This window comes from Cavia porcellus, unplaced genomic scaffold, assembly GCF_034190915.1.
Source record: "Cavia porcellus strain 051 isolate PalLab524CR breed Dunkin Hartley unplaced genomic scaffold, mCavPor4.1 scaffold_18, whole genome shotgun sequence".
NCBI classification, from domain to species: Eukaryota; Metazoa; Chordata; class Mammalia; order Rodentia; family Caviidae; genus Cavia; species Cavia porcellus.
This window is the reverse complement of record NW_026947501.1, coordinates 71,879,611-71,895,643: the sequence shown is the minus strand read 5'-3', so window position 1 is coordinate 71,895,643 and position 16,033 is coordinate 71,879,611.

The following is a 16,033-nucleotide window of genomic DNA, read 5'->3' as shown; positions in this document are numbered from 1 at the left end:
TCTTAAAATGCCTTTTATACAGGCTGACTTAGACACACTGAGGCCTCAACAGCTCCTACCTGTTGTTGCTGGTGGACCCTTCCTCAGTGATATAGACCACCCCCTTCCTTTCTTATTCACCAATTTCTCAGGTAACCCTAGTCAAGACACAGATACATTTTTATCTTCTCACTTGGTTTATACTTTTTCAGGATATATAAAAGCCTTTCTCATACTTGCTAAAGTTCTGTTACAGCAAATCATTCCAAGGACTACAACCATGCCCAAATCAAAGTTGCTAGACTGCCATTCTGGTTTCACATCGCTCAGGCTAGGTGCCCTTCCAGCCCTAAATCTGATCATTCTGAGTGGTCATCTCATCTTCTGTCGCCTACCCAATCTCCGTCTCACAAAGGCCTCGCAGCCACAGTTAACAGGCTAAGTCATGTTTTGTTATCCACTTTGGTTCCTAATTTCTTACATTCTATTAATGGTCATTTTTACAGCAGGACTCTAACAGTATTTCCTACAGACTCCAATGTCATGCATACCAGAGACAAGCCTTACCAACCTACCATCTTAACTTTTATGCTTTCAGATGGGGGAGTAATCACCTCTCATAACTCCACTCCTCCTAACCCCACGTTTAATTTTCAGAATTCTGCCTCACTATGGAAATGTTTCTACCTCAACATGGTCCTGATAGAATGATATGTCTAAATCAAAGGCACCTTTCCCTCTACCTCACCTGGGTCCTTAAATATGACAGTGACATGTCTCCTCATAACATCTTGTCTCTTTGTTTTTCCAGTCTGACATACGTGCATTCACCAGTGAAGTTGTCCTGGCCAAAACACCTGGCACCAGCGTCTACCTGGGCATCAACCTTCATCCCGTCGACTCCCCTAGGCTCCAGTACAGCGCCCTTTGCCAGCAGGAAGTAGTTAAAGAGAGAAATCTTCGCCCCTTTTCATAATAATAACCATAAGACGGGATATGAAAGGTTTGGCCCAGACAGGACACTGTAGCCAGGAAAGCCACAACTGGAAGCAGGAAGCCCCATCTTGCCCTGCCCCTAGGAAGTTACCTGTGACGCCATCTTCCCGCCCCTGGGAATTTACATATGGCGCCAAACCTAGGACCAATGGGCTACCTGTGTATCCCTAATGCCCGCCTTAGGTTCCACCCCAAACCGAGGTTATTTACAGGCCCCCACGCCACGTGTCCGCCGGAGAGATTGCCGGACGCCAGCGGTGGGGTGCCGGTCATCTCTCTCCGTGTTCTCAGAATAAAGGCCGCTTTTTATTTTATATTTCTCATCTTTTGTTAATATTTTTCATCTTTTGGAAATAACTCTATCACATGATAGAGCAGAGGGCAGTGGAGGAGAGGTCTGGAGCCAGACCCAGGGTCCAGGTGGGGCCCATCTCCCTGAAGCCTTACCTGCTTGTCCCACATGGCCCCTGAGGCCCCACCAAGTGCCATCAATGCATCACCCAGCCTCTGATTGGATGCTCTTCCTCTGTCCTCACTCCGGCCAGGTGCCCTGCACCATGTCTCCCCGGCACCCCTGTTCCCTGCCTGTCCCTTACCTGGCACTGCCTAGCACCTGGAGGCCCTTTGATACCCAAAGATTGTCTCTCTGCAGTGTTTCCTCCCCATGAGGGCACAGGGTGCACACTTGGAACCACTGGCGTTCCCGTGCCCAGCTCTGCTGGGCACAGAGAGGCACCACGCTGGTGCTGAGGTTGCCAGTGACAGTTCAGGCCCAAGGCCTTGGCATCATGGATGTGTGTGTGGGGGAGGGGGCGCTGCCCACTGTGGGAGGCCCTGCAGGAGACAGGAGGATGTGTCCAGCCCTCCGCGCAGTGCCCTTCAGCCCAGAATCCACAGCCAGGGCCCCACTCTGTGCTGGGCATCACGTGGGTGTGAGGAGCTGCTGTCTGGCCCTGGGGTGACGCTGGCTGAGCTGCAGCCCAGGGCCCAGGCCAGGGGGAGCCTGGCTCGAGGAGGCAGAGCCATGAGACAGGAAGTGGGGCAGAGCCAGAGAGAGACAGAGAGAGACAGAGACAGAGACAGAGAGACAGCTGGGGTCTCCCCTGACCTTCTGGTTGGCCTCTACCTCGTGACCTCGTTTAACCTTAGTTTCTTCTTACAGGGCCCATCTCACTGGGGTCGGGCTCCACATCTGTGATGGGGGACCCGAGCCCCAGAGCATGCGAGTGAGGGCAGGAGCAGCTCGCCAGACTTGCACTCAGGGCTGCCCTTCCTTCTGCCTGGTCTGCACCTTGCCCAGCCACCTCCTCCAGGAAGCTGCCCTGATTGCCCGGGATTGGGTTTGGGGACCAGCCCAGCATAGGAACAGATGCAGGATCATGGCCCTGCAAGGCCCCAGGGACCAGGGCTGTGGACTGAGGAGGCCGGTGTTGCTGTGACTGTAGGCTCTCATTCCCCAGCCTGGGCATCTGTGATGTGAGCTCTGCAGGTGGCCGGTGCACAGTCACACAGGGTGAGGGGACAGTGCGGCCCACAACAGTCACGGCGGGCTCTGGCATGGGGGATAGGACTGTTAAGGCAGGAGTGTGGGCTGATGGCTGTGCCCACAGCTCCCAAGTGGCATGAAGGATGGACCAGCAAATGAGGCAGAGCTTGAGCGAGACTGAGATGGAGCTTCCTGGAGGGCCAGGTCCAGGGAGGGGGATACAAGGGGGGGGGGGACAGAAAGGGGTCACTTTGGCTACACCCAGAGAGGGAAATGTCCATGGAAAGTGAGGGGCTGGGGACAGGCATAGCATCCTGGACCTTGGCCAGCCCTGGGCTGCTGACCTCACCTTGTGGCTGGAAGGGTCCCTCAACTCTCATCTTGGTTTTCCCTGGGACATTGGGGTCAGCACAGGACCCAGGGCAAGCAGGAGCTGGTGTTGAATTCCTCCCTGGGTAGCTCGCTCAGATCCCAGGCACTTCCTGGAAAGTGTGGGGAGGGGGCCTCAGTGAGGGAGGGGCCATGCTGGGGGAGGGTCTACTGCAAACCAGTGGGGGCCACTGCAGGGTGGACACTCTGACCCTGAACCCTGTGAGCCTAGAAGCTGTGGGCAGAGCTGTCCTTTGATGGGGAGCAGGGAAGGAGGGCGGGAGCAGTGGGTGCCCGTGGTATGGCAGCTTTTGGGACTGTGGCTGGCCTGTCCTGGGTGCTGTGGTCTCTCTGTGTGGCCACCAGACCTCTACTCTGGGGCTGGGGGATGTCTGTCCAGCCCATCACCTGGGGGATGGAGAGGGAGTTTGGGAGCCATGGGTGTGGCCTCGCCCCTGGTGATTGGAGAAGTCCCTGGGGTGGGGCAGGATCTTTGCAGGGTCTTTGCAGGGATCTTCTCCCTGGAGCACGGGTTTCCCAGCCCCACCTGCTCTGCAGGAGCACAGGGCCTGGGTCAGGCTCAGCACTGGCAGTAGGACGCACGCATAGCTTGTATGTAACTCTTGTCTCTCGATTGTCACCTTGGTCCTTCAAGGCCCAGCTTATGGATTTGTTTCATGGATAGTGAAACTGAGGTGCAGAGAGATTCGTCCCAGCCACCCAGACAGGAAGCCGTGAGGTGGGGATCCTAGGGACATCCTTGCCACACACCTTGTGTGGAGTGGAGCCCTGAGGGCTGAGAGGGCTGGTGGTGAGTGCTGCTGTCAGTCAGGGCAACAGGAGGGGACATGGCCCTCTCTCCTCAGACGCTCAGAGCTCGCCCAGCCCAGGACTCTGCATTCGCTGCTCCCTCTGCCTCTCAGGGCTCCCCTGTTTCAGGTCTCACCCCAGACTCGGTCACAGTCTGCAGAGGTGGCTCAGCCTCCCCACCTGACCTGAAGCTCGTCACACCCCAGGACCTTGATGTGCTTAGCCTTTGCACTTGTCTCCTTATGCGCTGTGTGTGGCTAAGGGAACAGAAGTGGCCCCAGGAGTACCACACAGAAACTCGTGGTGACCAAACACACATGGTTATTCACAAGTTGTTTCCTTGTTTACCTTTATGAGTTCACTTAGTGGTTGTTGGATATGTTCTTTTCTCAGATTATTTGCATTGTTTTGGTGTTTCAAACATTGTGCACGCTGCTTATCATGACGAGACCTCATGAGGTAATTTGGCACATACATATATTTGGCAGGACTCAAATTCAGGACTTTGCACTTGCCAGGCAGGTGCTAAGCTGCTGAGCTGCATCCCCAGCCCTAATTTTGCATATAACTGCACAAAGCACTTACTGCTGAACTGAAAAAAAGAAACAGAAACTACAGAGAGATAAAAGATAAATAGATAAATAGATGATAGAATATTGATAGATTATAGATATGGTAGACAGTAGATTTAGGTTATAGACAATATATGATAATAAATTATAGACAAACGATAGACATTATAGATGATAGATAACAGATTATGGATAGATAGATGAGTAGATGGATAGATGGATAGATGAACAGATGGATAGACAGGTAAACAATGGACAGGCAGACACCCCCGCTAGGCACAGCACCTTCTTGAGACTGCCTGACCTCTCTTTCCATCCAGTGTAGTCTCTGTCCCTTCCCCTGTCCCTGGGCCTTCTTCTCCCCTCTCCTGGATCTGAGTCTTCAGCAGCTCCTCTGCCCCGGACCCCACACCCACAAACCCTCACTTTCCCGAAATGCCCAACCGCCTTCTGCCCTCCTGACTTCCGCCTGGCCCCATGCCCACCACTCCTGCTCTTGCACAAACTCCATGCCAGGCTGGGGCCCTGCCTCTCCGTCCCTACCTGCACACCCCTGGCCCTTTCCATCGCTCTGTGATGGGAACCGGGCGTCATCCTCGTGTCCAGCGGTGGTGCGTGAGGCTGGAATTTCTCTAGTGCTTCCATCCTCCTCGGACCCAGGCCCAGCGCCATCTGGGCTCCGCCAGCACCTGCATTGCGTCAGGACCAGGGCTCTGCCGCCAGCTGCCTGGGTCCATTTTGCACCTAATGGTGGCAGCTGCGTGGCCAAGGGTCTTACTTACGCTCTGTGCACCTGTTTCTCTGGCTGTGAAATGCCTAGGACCTTGACGGTACTTTCCAGACCCTGTGCCAGGGGGCAGAGGTGCTAACTCCAGGGTCACCGGCCCAGGCGTCGGCCTCCCCTGAGTGGATCCTGTGCTCCTCGTGCTGTCCTTCCCTCACTTGAGGGTTTTCTGTGTGGAGAACCAGCCACGGAACCAGACGTGTGTACGACTGTGCCGTGTGTGCTTCCTATGAAAGACTGCTGCATATCCATACGTGCATATGAAGAGTCATTTCAAGGAATCAAGTCAAGCAATTGCTGGGCAGGAAAAGCCTGAGACGAGATGACGCAATGGTGCAGAATTGTGATCCCGGCACTCTGGGAGGCTGAGGCAGGAGGATCGAAAGTTCAAGCCCAGCCTGGGAAAATGAGGGCCTTAGCATGATCCTGAAAACATTTTTTAAAAAGGTTGGGTATGTAGCTTGGTGCGAAGGCCCTGGGTTCACTCCCAAGTACCCCAGTTCTGAGACTGCAGGCAGCACAGAGGCGGGGAGCACCACAGGCTGGGGTGGGTGCAGCACCTGCGGCTCGATTCCTTTTCCTCTGTGAGCTGCATGTGCTGAGGCGTACAGTGGGTTGGGTGAAGCCTACCATGTGTCCTGGAGTCTCCTTTGTTTAGTGTCACTCCATGGGAGTCGACTGCTAAGGTCCCCCTGGCCTAGACCCACGGAAACCCCCCAGCACCGTGCTGGTCACATTTTATTTACTCCAAAAATCCCACCAGCCCTGCCTACCTCCTCCCAGGGAACTCCAAATCCTCCAACTCCTCTGGGGTGATGAGAACTCCTCACTGGGGCCACTGCTCCTGTCCCAGTGCCTGCTCCATGTCCACTCTGGGGACCCGTTGGGCGCCTCAGGAGGACACTGGGCTGGTACCTGTGGTGGTGTTATTCACCGGAAGGCTTGTTTGTTGAATTCCCTCTGCTTGGCATGTGTGGGCCGGCCTGCACGTGGCCTTCCCTTCCCACCCGTGGCTGCCAGCTCTGTTCTTGGTGAGGACCCTGCTTCCTGGCCACTCTCTCTGGCTCAGGACCAGGGTACCCCAGAGAACTTGCTTCTGGATCTTTCCCCGTACCAGGGCCTTGGGGGCTCCCGGAGGGTGCTGCCGGCTTGGTGCTAGGAGCAGCTGAGGCATCTGCTGTTCCTGGCACTTCTGCACCTGTGGCTCCTTCATGGCCAGCTGGGGGCCTTCATCTTCCCATCGCTTTCTGGCCCACCAGGAGGGCAGGGAGCATGGTTCCAGAGTCTAGCTGCTTGGAATGCACTGGTCTCCTCGGATTCTGTCCCGTTCCTTCGCTCCAGTTTCTGTCTTTCTGCCTGGTGGCTGTCACACTGCAAGTGCCAGAGAGCACTGCTATTGTTTTTCAAGCCATTATCATGGAAAGTTCTACGAGTGTCCTCTGTCCTTGGCTCCCGAGGGCCTCATTCCTGTGGCTGCATGGTGGCCCTGCCTGGCCCTTGGCTAGGAAGGAATCACAGCGGCATGGTTCTCGGCACACCTGAGAAGCCACCCTTGCTGGCCTCTGGGATGGGCATGGGCAGCCCTTCACTTGGGTGACTTACACTTGCAGCGGGGACCAAGCTGCTGTCCCATGAGTCACCCCGTCAACACATGCTTGTGAGTTTTCTCCCAGCTTCTATTTTTAAAGCCCCGTGCTTTCATTCCCTCAGTCTTGCAGGGTTTCTTGTGACTGGAACCTTCAGTTCTTCCATGGATTTGACACATGTTAAAAATGATGAATTAGAAATGCTTGTTAGCATTTCTAATCAAAGTGAGAGCCGACAGGCTGCTGAGGGCACAGTTTGGGTGGTGGAGGTATGTGTATCCCCACACAGCTCCGGGGTCTGCCAAGGCTGGTGATGTGGTGGGGATGAGGTCAGGACACTCAGACGAAGCCCCTGCCACCCACCAGGCTGAATGCAGGGGACGGGGGTGCCGGTGTCTTTGTTCTCTGCAGAGATCCAATTCCAATAGACTCGCTCCGCCTGGCTCCTCTGCCAGTGCAGGGGTGTCTCCTAAGAAAGGTTCCCTGCAGCCAGGAGCAGCCTCACCCTCTGCTGAGCTCCTGGGTGATGGCCTGCTTAGCCCCAAGCCAGGCGAGGTGGTCTCCTCTGTCCAGCTCTCTTGTAGCCCTGGGCCCATGCAGAGCCCTGGGAGCCCCTGGGGACAGGCAGCAAGCTGGGGTGCAGACGCCAACACTACACGTGTTGCAGCTTACCCACAAAGCCCAGGTGCCGAGAGCCTGAAGCCATGCCCGTGCCCGGCTGCCACCATGCCGAACCTTGCTTGGCAGCCCCCAGTGTGGGGACACTGGTACTGGAACTCTCACTGTGGGTCAGCATGGGCTCTGTGTCTCACAGCTCCTGTGGCAGTTGTGTGACCACGACATTGTTCTCACGGTGTCCTGTGGTTTACTGGGGCATTCTTGAGACTAGGTCAGTCAGGATGTGGGGCAGGGTGGGGGATGAGCCGAGGGGAAGCAGGTCTCTGCCAGGTCCACTGAGCTCTGGAGGAGGAAGGTGCACCCAGGGCCACCGGTGCAGCAGGGCTGGCCATTCAGCCTGGTGCAGGCCAGCCCTTGGTGAGGCCAGCTCTAGGGCAGCAAGGGTGGAGCCTGGTCTAGGCAGCAGGCTGTCTTGGCTAAAGGCAATGAATTTTCCAGAGGTTGGCGTGGATGTGGGTTGTCATCCAGCAGTCAGGAGCTGCGCATGAGCCCGGGATCTCCCCAAAGCTCTCAGTTAAAAAGGAGTTATAGGACAGGATCTTGTAAGTCTAGAACTCACAAGTACCCTGCCTTGGCCTCCTAGAGTGCTGGGAATATAAGAAGGCACCAGTCTACCTGTCAGTCTGGGTTCAAAATTTAAGTGTACACTTTTCACGATAAAATTGCCGTCACCCAGGCCGTATAGTGAAATCTTCACCCCAAGGGGTCAGGAATAGGAGGGACCTTTGGGAAGTGCTGAGGTCATAGGGCACAACCCTCAGGTGTGGTCAGAGCCGTCTCTGCTGCTGCATGGGGTCACCGTGAGAAAGGGGAGGAGATTGCAGAGGCAGAAAACCTGCCAGCCCCTGGGTCCTGGGCTCCTCGCCGCCGGAACTCATGGAATAAATGTGTTCATGAGCTGAGATGTCTGTGGGGCTGAAGGGATAGATGTGCACCATGGAAAATCAGAAAGATCCAGAAAATCATAAGAAAGGAAGGAGGAAGTAAGTGATGGAGGGCGAGAGGAAGGAGCAGAGGAAGGGAGGAAGGGAGGAGCAGAGGAAGGGGGAGGAAGGGAGGAGCAGAGGAAGGGGAGGAAGGGAGGAGCAGAGGAAGGGGGAGGAAGGGAGGAGCAGAGGAAGGGGAGGAAGGGAGGAGCAGAGGAAGGGGGAGGAAGGGAGGAGCAGAAGAAGGGGAGGAAGGGAGGAGCAGAGGAAGGGGAGGAAGGGAGGAGCAGAGGAAGGGGAGGAAGGGAGGAGCAGAGGAAGGGGAGGAAGGGAGGAGCAGAGGAAGGGGAGGAAGGGAGGAGCAGAGGAAGGGGAGGAAGGGAGGAGCAGAGGAAGGGGAGGAAGGGAGGAGCAGAGGAAGGGGAGGAAGGGAGGAGCAGAGGAAGGGGGAGGAAGGGAGGAGCAGAGGAAGGGGAGGAAGGGAGGAGCAGAGGAAGGGGAGGAAGGGAGGAGCAGAGGAAGGGGAGGAAGGGAGGAGCAGAGGAAGGGGAGGAAGGGAGGAGCAGAGGAAGGGGAGGAAGGGAGGAGCAGAGGAAGGGGAGGAAGGGAGGAGCAGAGGAAGGGGAGGAAGGGAGGAGCAGAGGAAGGGGAGGAAGGGAGGAGCAGAGGAAGGGGGAGGAAGGGAGGAGCAGAGGTGAAACGATGCGCCCCCTCCCCACCTGGGAAAATCTCAACTTGGGGATTTTAGCCCCAGCCCTGCAGTCCTTCCCCACGTGCCCCCACCAGCTGCTGAGGCCCTTCTGTACCTGGCACAGCTGAGGACCTAAGGAGGTGACAGGTAGAGCTTGACAACGCTGGCCATCAGATGCTGTGTGTGACAGATCTCTGTCCCCGGGACTTCCTTCTCCTGATGCAGAAACTGCTCTGGACACACGTCCTCAGGTGTCAGCTATCCTCCCAGGCACCAGGATGTCATAGCCCAAGGACACGGGCAATGGAAATGGAAAACATGCAGCCCTTTTTACTTTAAAGGGGAGAGAAGAATTTCATTCAGGAGCTGCTCCTGAGCGTGGGCTGCAGCCACCAGTGGTCACCATCCTGGAGAATCGGGTATGAGGTATGGTCACAGGGATGCATCGGACAGGAGACAGATCTACTCTGAGGCATGAGGCTGAGTGGGTGACAGGAGCAGCCTGGGACAATTCCGGGGTGTGCTGGCCTTGGTCACTGGGTGTGGCCTCTGGACGCCCCTGGAGATCGTGAATGTGAGCTACAAGGCTGCTGTGGCCCAGTGTGAACTCCGCTCGCTCGCTGTGAACTTGGGTTTTTATTTGTGGAAGAGGCAGCAATGACTGTGATGGTTTCTACCTAGATTCTCCCAGAGCCTGCTGTGCTCCCAGGTGGGGCTTTTGGAAGGTGACGAAATTATCTATAGCTGACTTCCTGTTAAAGCCTGGTGGGAAAAGTCTGTTGCTGTGGACTTGAAGGGTTTGTCCCTGTAGTGGTTGATTGTGTCAATTTGAGACATTTGGAAGCTTAACTAAATGGATTTAGCAACTCCTCACCCAAGGGTGTAGCAGATTCCCCCTAGGTCGCTCCTCACCTGGATGTATAGGACCAGTGCATTTCATTCTCGGGAGAAACTCCAGTCTTCGCCTTTGGTTTGGACCTCATCTCCTGGCTTCTGGTGTAGACTCTTTAGCCTTCCACCGTGGAGCCTTTGACCTTCTGTTGCAGACCCATCAGCCTGCTGGTGTGGACTTGCATGGACACTGCGGTGAACCCCAGACCTTGGATTGAATCCTTCAGCCTCCAGCGTGCGGACACCCTCTGCACGCTTCCTCATCGGACTCTGTGGCTGACCGTCGTGAGCCAATCTTGTTTCTTTTACATATGTATATCTCGTGTTACATCTGTTCTCTCTATAAAACCCTGACTAATACAGAAATTGGTACCGAGAGTGGGGTCATGGCACATATGTTGCCTGGTCATGTGGCTTAAGAGCCTTGGCGATTAATCTGGAAAGTTTGTGAGAGACTGGCCAAAGAGACAGCCCTGTATGCTGTGAATGATATTGGAGACTCTGGTTGGAACCTGGAAATTCAGAGTCTGATTGAGCAGGACTGCAATGCCTGCTGGAGTCCAGGTAGGATATCGTGCTTTAGCTGAAAGTTGATCTTCATTTTGCTTGTGTTTAGAAATATTACCTGGGTGGCAGGAAAATTTCAGCACAGTCTACTGTTGCAGTTACTTCTGAGAGCTTTTGGCCAGATCTATGTTGAAAATTTAGAGCAAACAGCCAGTAGAGTAATTTAAAACACTTGGCCAAAAAGAAGCCTCTATTGAAACTGTGCGTTGCAAAGATGAAACAGAGAACATGGTTGTTCAGAAAAACAGGACAATGGAAGCACCAAGAGTACATGTGAACTGCAGGAGATCCTTGTGTGTTGGTCTTGCCGAGCCACGTTAAAAGTGAATGGGCAGCAAGGACTGTGATTGTAATTGTTCTCTTAGTGTGATTTTCAGGTTTCTATATGTTTGTAACCTGGTTAATTAATCAAAGTACTGTGTTTTAATGTTGAACCTTGAGGGGCTGGGGATTTAGCTCAGCAGCATAAGCGTCTGCCTTGCAAGTATGTGGTCGTGAATTTGATCCCTGGTACCGATAAAAAAAGGGAAAAAAAATGTTGAACCTTGGTCACTCTTTTGGTGCAGGAATAAGGGTAAAAAGAATTGTAAATATGTAATTGTTGTATTAATGTAAATCTGAATAGACCAAGATGTGATAACTTTCACAAATCTGCCACTAAGGACTATAGTTTAAGGAGAGGCATGTGGTTGTTAAGCTGACCAGGGGTGGATTGTTATGGAGTAAGAACTGGTGGTTGACTTAACGCCAGCAGAATTAAATCACCATGGCACTGAGCATAGATGCTCCACCTGAGGAAAGTTGCCAGCATAAATAGAGACATAGAGAAGGAGAAGCTAGGGTAGTGGCGTTGAGGCATTGGAGCATTGTGGGTTCTCCTACATGGTGTGTTTGAGCCATTGATTCTCCTGGAGAAGCTCTGATCTTCACATCCAGCATAGCTTCCTGGCTCCAGAGAGGAAGACCTCCAGGATGAACTCATCACACTGGCTTCCTGGCACATACTGGACTGTGCTTGTCATCGCAGGAGCTTGGGGCCTCTGTGTCACTGAGGGTGGCTGTGGTACCTTTCAGGACAGCCCTGGTCTTTGTTGTGAGTGTGACTTCTCGGCTCCAGTGTAGAACCCTCATCCCACCAGCACAGCTCCTTCACCCTGCTGGCATGGACTTTCTGGCTTCCACCACTGACCTTTGGGCCTTCCCAGCACAGATCCGTAAAAGAGACTGGCGTGAGTCCTTGTGAGCTCTGGACCTCCAGTTGGACTCGTAGGAGGCATTGTCATGGGCTCTGGGTCTTCATCTGGACTCATGTGGGACATTGCTGTGGGACTCAGGCCCGTGGCTAAATATTCTGTATCTTTAGTGTTGTGGATAGATTTCCTGCATTTTCTTGTGTTAACTCTGGGTGGCCATCATAAAACAATATTATAAACTCCATGTCCTGATTCTAATTGGTCTCTGTACAACCCCTAACTACAACAGTCCCCCTCCTGGCTCCTCCCTTCTCTCTGCTTCTGGTCCCCATGCTGTGATCGGCTCTCCTCCACCAGGACCCTGTGCCCTGGAGCCAGCAGGATGTGGACTGAAGCCTCTACAAGGCCTCTCCTTTCAGTGTCAGGCATGGTGTCCTGGCCATGAGGACACTGACCAAGGCAGTGAGAAGAGTGTGGCGTGGCCGGCACACACCGGTAGCACAGCTGCTCATCACTCGTGTCAAGGCCAGGTGCAGATGGCAGCTGTGCTGTGGATGCGACCGGCAGTGCCACAGTGCAACCCTTCCAACCTGGTGCTCGACCAGGGGGGACAGCATGGGGTCGGGGGACTTGAGCACCTCAGTGGCATTGTGATCTCACGGGACGGCCATGTCGTAGCAGGAGCCCTGTCCTGGATGGAGAAGTTGGTGTCATACTGAACCATGTGCCTTTCTCACCCAAGAGAGCAGTTCCATCGACTTTCACCAAGGCACAAGCCGTGCCTCAGCCTCAGAGCTGCGGGCTCGCTGGCATCAGGGGCTCTGTGAGGGTCATTTGTGAGGAAAACAGAAACCACCTTCCTGATTACCCAGGAGCACCCTTCAGTGCCTCGGGACAGGAAAGCAGCAGCCCCGGGGACCGGGTCCTCTTCTGGCTCTGGCTGGCTGACTCCCCCCGGAAGCACTGAATTGTGCAGGCAGAGGCTGCTGTGCCATTTGCCAGGGGCTGCGCAGTTGGGGCTCTTTGGAGAGGGGTTTGAGTTACTGGGCAGCAGTGCAGGAAGCTGACTGCACCCCCCCCACTCCTTCTTCCTGGTGGGTGGCGTCCTGAGAAGGTCTCAAGAGTGGGCTCCTTGCCCAGGGCCCTTTGTGTGCGGGTGGCCAGGTCCCTAGCTGTGACAGGTCGGGGCGGACGGCCCACGCTCCTGCAGGGCCTCCAGAGACACAGCCCAGGGCTGCGCTGACCACGCCCTATCCAGCCCCTCGGGGTCTCACTGCGTGGTTAGGAGAATGACGCACAGGGAGTGGTAGGCAGCAGCGGTCACCTCCCTCTGCTGTCCCTGCATCCTGAGTGTGTGGTCTCTGTGGCTGAGCTGAGCACGGCCCTTTGTGCTGCCTGCCCACACTGTTCTAGCCCTGTTCCTCGCCAGCAGCCACTTCCCCCTCACTGGCTAAACTCCCTCTGACACCAGGGCCTGCCACCTGGTGACTATTGCCCCTCCCCAGACTCTTTTGGGGTGGCTCAGCAGGATGCACCAGAGACATGCACATCGCTCTGGCTATGTCTGGTGCCATCTCCTGGCCTGGGGTGGACAGCCCTGCTTTGCCCTCTGTTCCCAGGTGGCTGCCTCAGGGCGGGGGCATCTCCTGAGCCCAGGCCCCACTGGGGTCCCTCCTGCTCCCCTTCTCCCCATCCTGGGACTGCAGAGCTCTGTATCGTGTCGGGGCAGCCCAGGCTCTGGAGTGGAGAGGGGAGGAGATGAACCCTCTTCCCTGCCCCTACTGCTCCTGACCAGGAGGCCCCAGAGTGGTTTCTTACCCCCTCAGCTCCTCCACAGGCAGGGGTGCAGCCCAGCCCTGCTCCAGGGCAATTGTGGGCTGCGCTGTCCTGAGCCCCCAGTGAGCCTTGGTCAGGGCCCCAGGGTGGCCCCACTGGGGCTCCGTGCCTCTCCTGAACAGTGAGTGTCAGGGTGCAGGCCACTTGGCGTTTTCTCTGCACCCATGGAGAGTCTGCTGTGGGCAGAGGGTAGTTGCTCAGCTCAGGGGCAGCTGGGCTTGGGTGACAGCTAAGCTTTTGATACCTGCCTGGGGCAGTAGAGGAGCTGTTAATCAGACCAGCTGTGTGGTGCCCAACTCTGCCCTCGGGTTAAAGATGTCACCTCCTGCTCACAAGGCAGTTCCTTCCCCCCGAGCTTCAGCCTCTCTGACTGGGACAGGGTCAGCTACACCATCGAAGGGCCCAGGGTAGCAGCGAGGCCAGACAGGGGCTGGGAAAGCTTGGCCTGCAGGGCCTGCAGGGCTGGGTCAATTGTCCCTTTCCATTGTGGGCTCCCCTGGCTTCCTGTCACCCTGCACCAAAGCTCTCTGCTGGTGACCCCTCTGGATCAGCCCCTCCTCCCTGTCCTGTGTTCAGTTGTGCAGTTTGCAAACGTTCCTGCTTCTGCCACCTGCAGTGTTCCCACTGTACAGCTCCTCCTCCCTCAGGCCTAGGACTGGTGCTGCTCACTTCCTCCAGGAAGCCTGCCCCGATCTCTAGGCCCCTTTTGTGTCCTCTGTCCCTCCTGGGGATGCTGCTCTGTGCAGCCTGCCACTGCTGGCCTGCTCAGTCCCCCAAAACCCCGAGCAGCAGCCTCATCCCTCTCAGTCACAGTAACGTCCTGGGCCATGGGCACCACACCTGTGTGGGTGACGATGACGAAGTCCTTTCCAATACTCCTCGTGCCAGGCACCCGCCTGCTGTTTCCAGGGCGCCGTCCCAGAGCAGGAAGCACATCTGTGCCATGGCAGTGCGGCTGCCATACCATCCATCCTGGAACCTACCCTGTTCCCCTGAGGAAACTCTGTCCCTGTCCAGCAGCCACTCACCTCCTGCCCCACGACAGGAACAGTTCTGCTTCCGGTCCCCGGGGCTCCTCTGGAAGCAGCGCTGGGCAGCGTGGTCCTTCCGGAGCAGAATCCCGAGCCTGCGCGTCCTCTGCAAGATGCATCTGGGAGGACGCTTTGGGGCGGCCCCAGCCTCCATTGCCCTGCAACAACGAACCCCCTACAGCCCACAAACCCTTCTCCTCCTGCCCTGTTTACCCTCTGGCTCTGAGACACCGGATCTCCATCCGGCCAAACTCCGCCGAGCCGCCAGCTTCCAGTGACTGTGTAGTTCCTTCTCAGTCCCCATGAGCTGATTAAAGGCCAGGCTGTGGTCATGCTGGGTTAATACGTGCTAATACTGTGGTGATACTCTGGTCATACACTGCTTTGGTAACACGGCTAACGCTGTGGTCCCTGCTTCTCTACCCAGTTAAATCAAGTGCTTGTCTGAGGTGCCAGCTGCGCTTGAGCGGGGGTTCACCAGCCAGGGTTTGAGTCCTGCTCCCACCGAGGGTTACTGCGAGCCACCTCCTGCAGCCTGTTTCCTCCCTGGAGGGGTTGATGGGCATCACTTTACCGATGGTCTGAGGATTCCCTGAGATCATGGTGAGCGCTGTCGCTGAGGAGCCTGGTGGTGCCTGTGGCACAGTGATAACAGACACCAATCAGATCCTCAGGGTGGGCAGCCAGGGAGGTCACAGGACCACGGTGGGGTCTGTGGGGACGTTTAGGGGGCAGGTTCCTGGAAAGTGCCCGTTGGCAGAGGGGTCTTTGTAGGTAGTGAGAGCCCTGTTTCTGGGAGCCGTCAAGAGGAGCCTGCCTGCACTTCGCAGTGGGAAAGCCATGGGTGAGTCCTGAGGGGAAAGGTGATTCTCAAAGGCACACCGCCCCTCCTGCTGAATCTTCGAGGGTCACCTGGTTTGGAAGAGGGCCTGTGGCTGAATGGGGTTAGGGCCTCAGCTACCTAGGGGACCTAACAGAAGCACAGGGAGCACTCTCCTGTCTGGGGAGCAGGCCGAGGGAGTCCTGCTGCGAAGACGGGCATGTGTGTGTGCATGTGTGCGTGTGTGTGTGGGGAGAGGCAGGGTCTGAAGCCATGCCAAGGCAGCATGGGAGGCCAGGGTGAAGGCACCTCCCAGCCTAGGGCCCCCTCAAACCCTGGCTGCTGACCCCACAGTGGCAGGCGCCAGATTCTGTGGCAGCCCTGGGACACTAGTCTGGTGGCTCTGAGGAGCTTCTGCTCCCTGGCGTCCTTGGGCCCCCCATTTTCCCCCAGTGGGATAGAGAGGCAGCCCCCCAGGGGTCTCCCAAGGTTGTGGCCTCCAGTTCAGAGCCCTGTGGAAGGTCCTGGCCTTGGGAACCTTCCCTAGGGTGCTGAGCTGTCCTTTGGTGTGAGGTCCACTGCGTCTCTCAGCTGCTGCTCAGCCACTTGCATGGCCCAGCTGCCCTGCCCGGCTCCCCTGGCCCCCATGAGCAAGTTACTGTGGGCAGCCAAGCATTGCTTCTGTGTCTGTCCAGAGCCGACCGCCCTCAGCAAACTTCAGCCTAATCGCTCTTGAAGAGCGAGGCTGCCCGTCATTATACTTTGCGAGACACCAAATGACAGGGAAAATGTCTGATAAATGCAGCAGATACCACAGT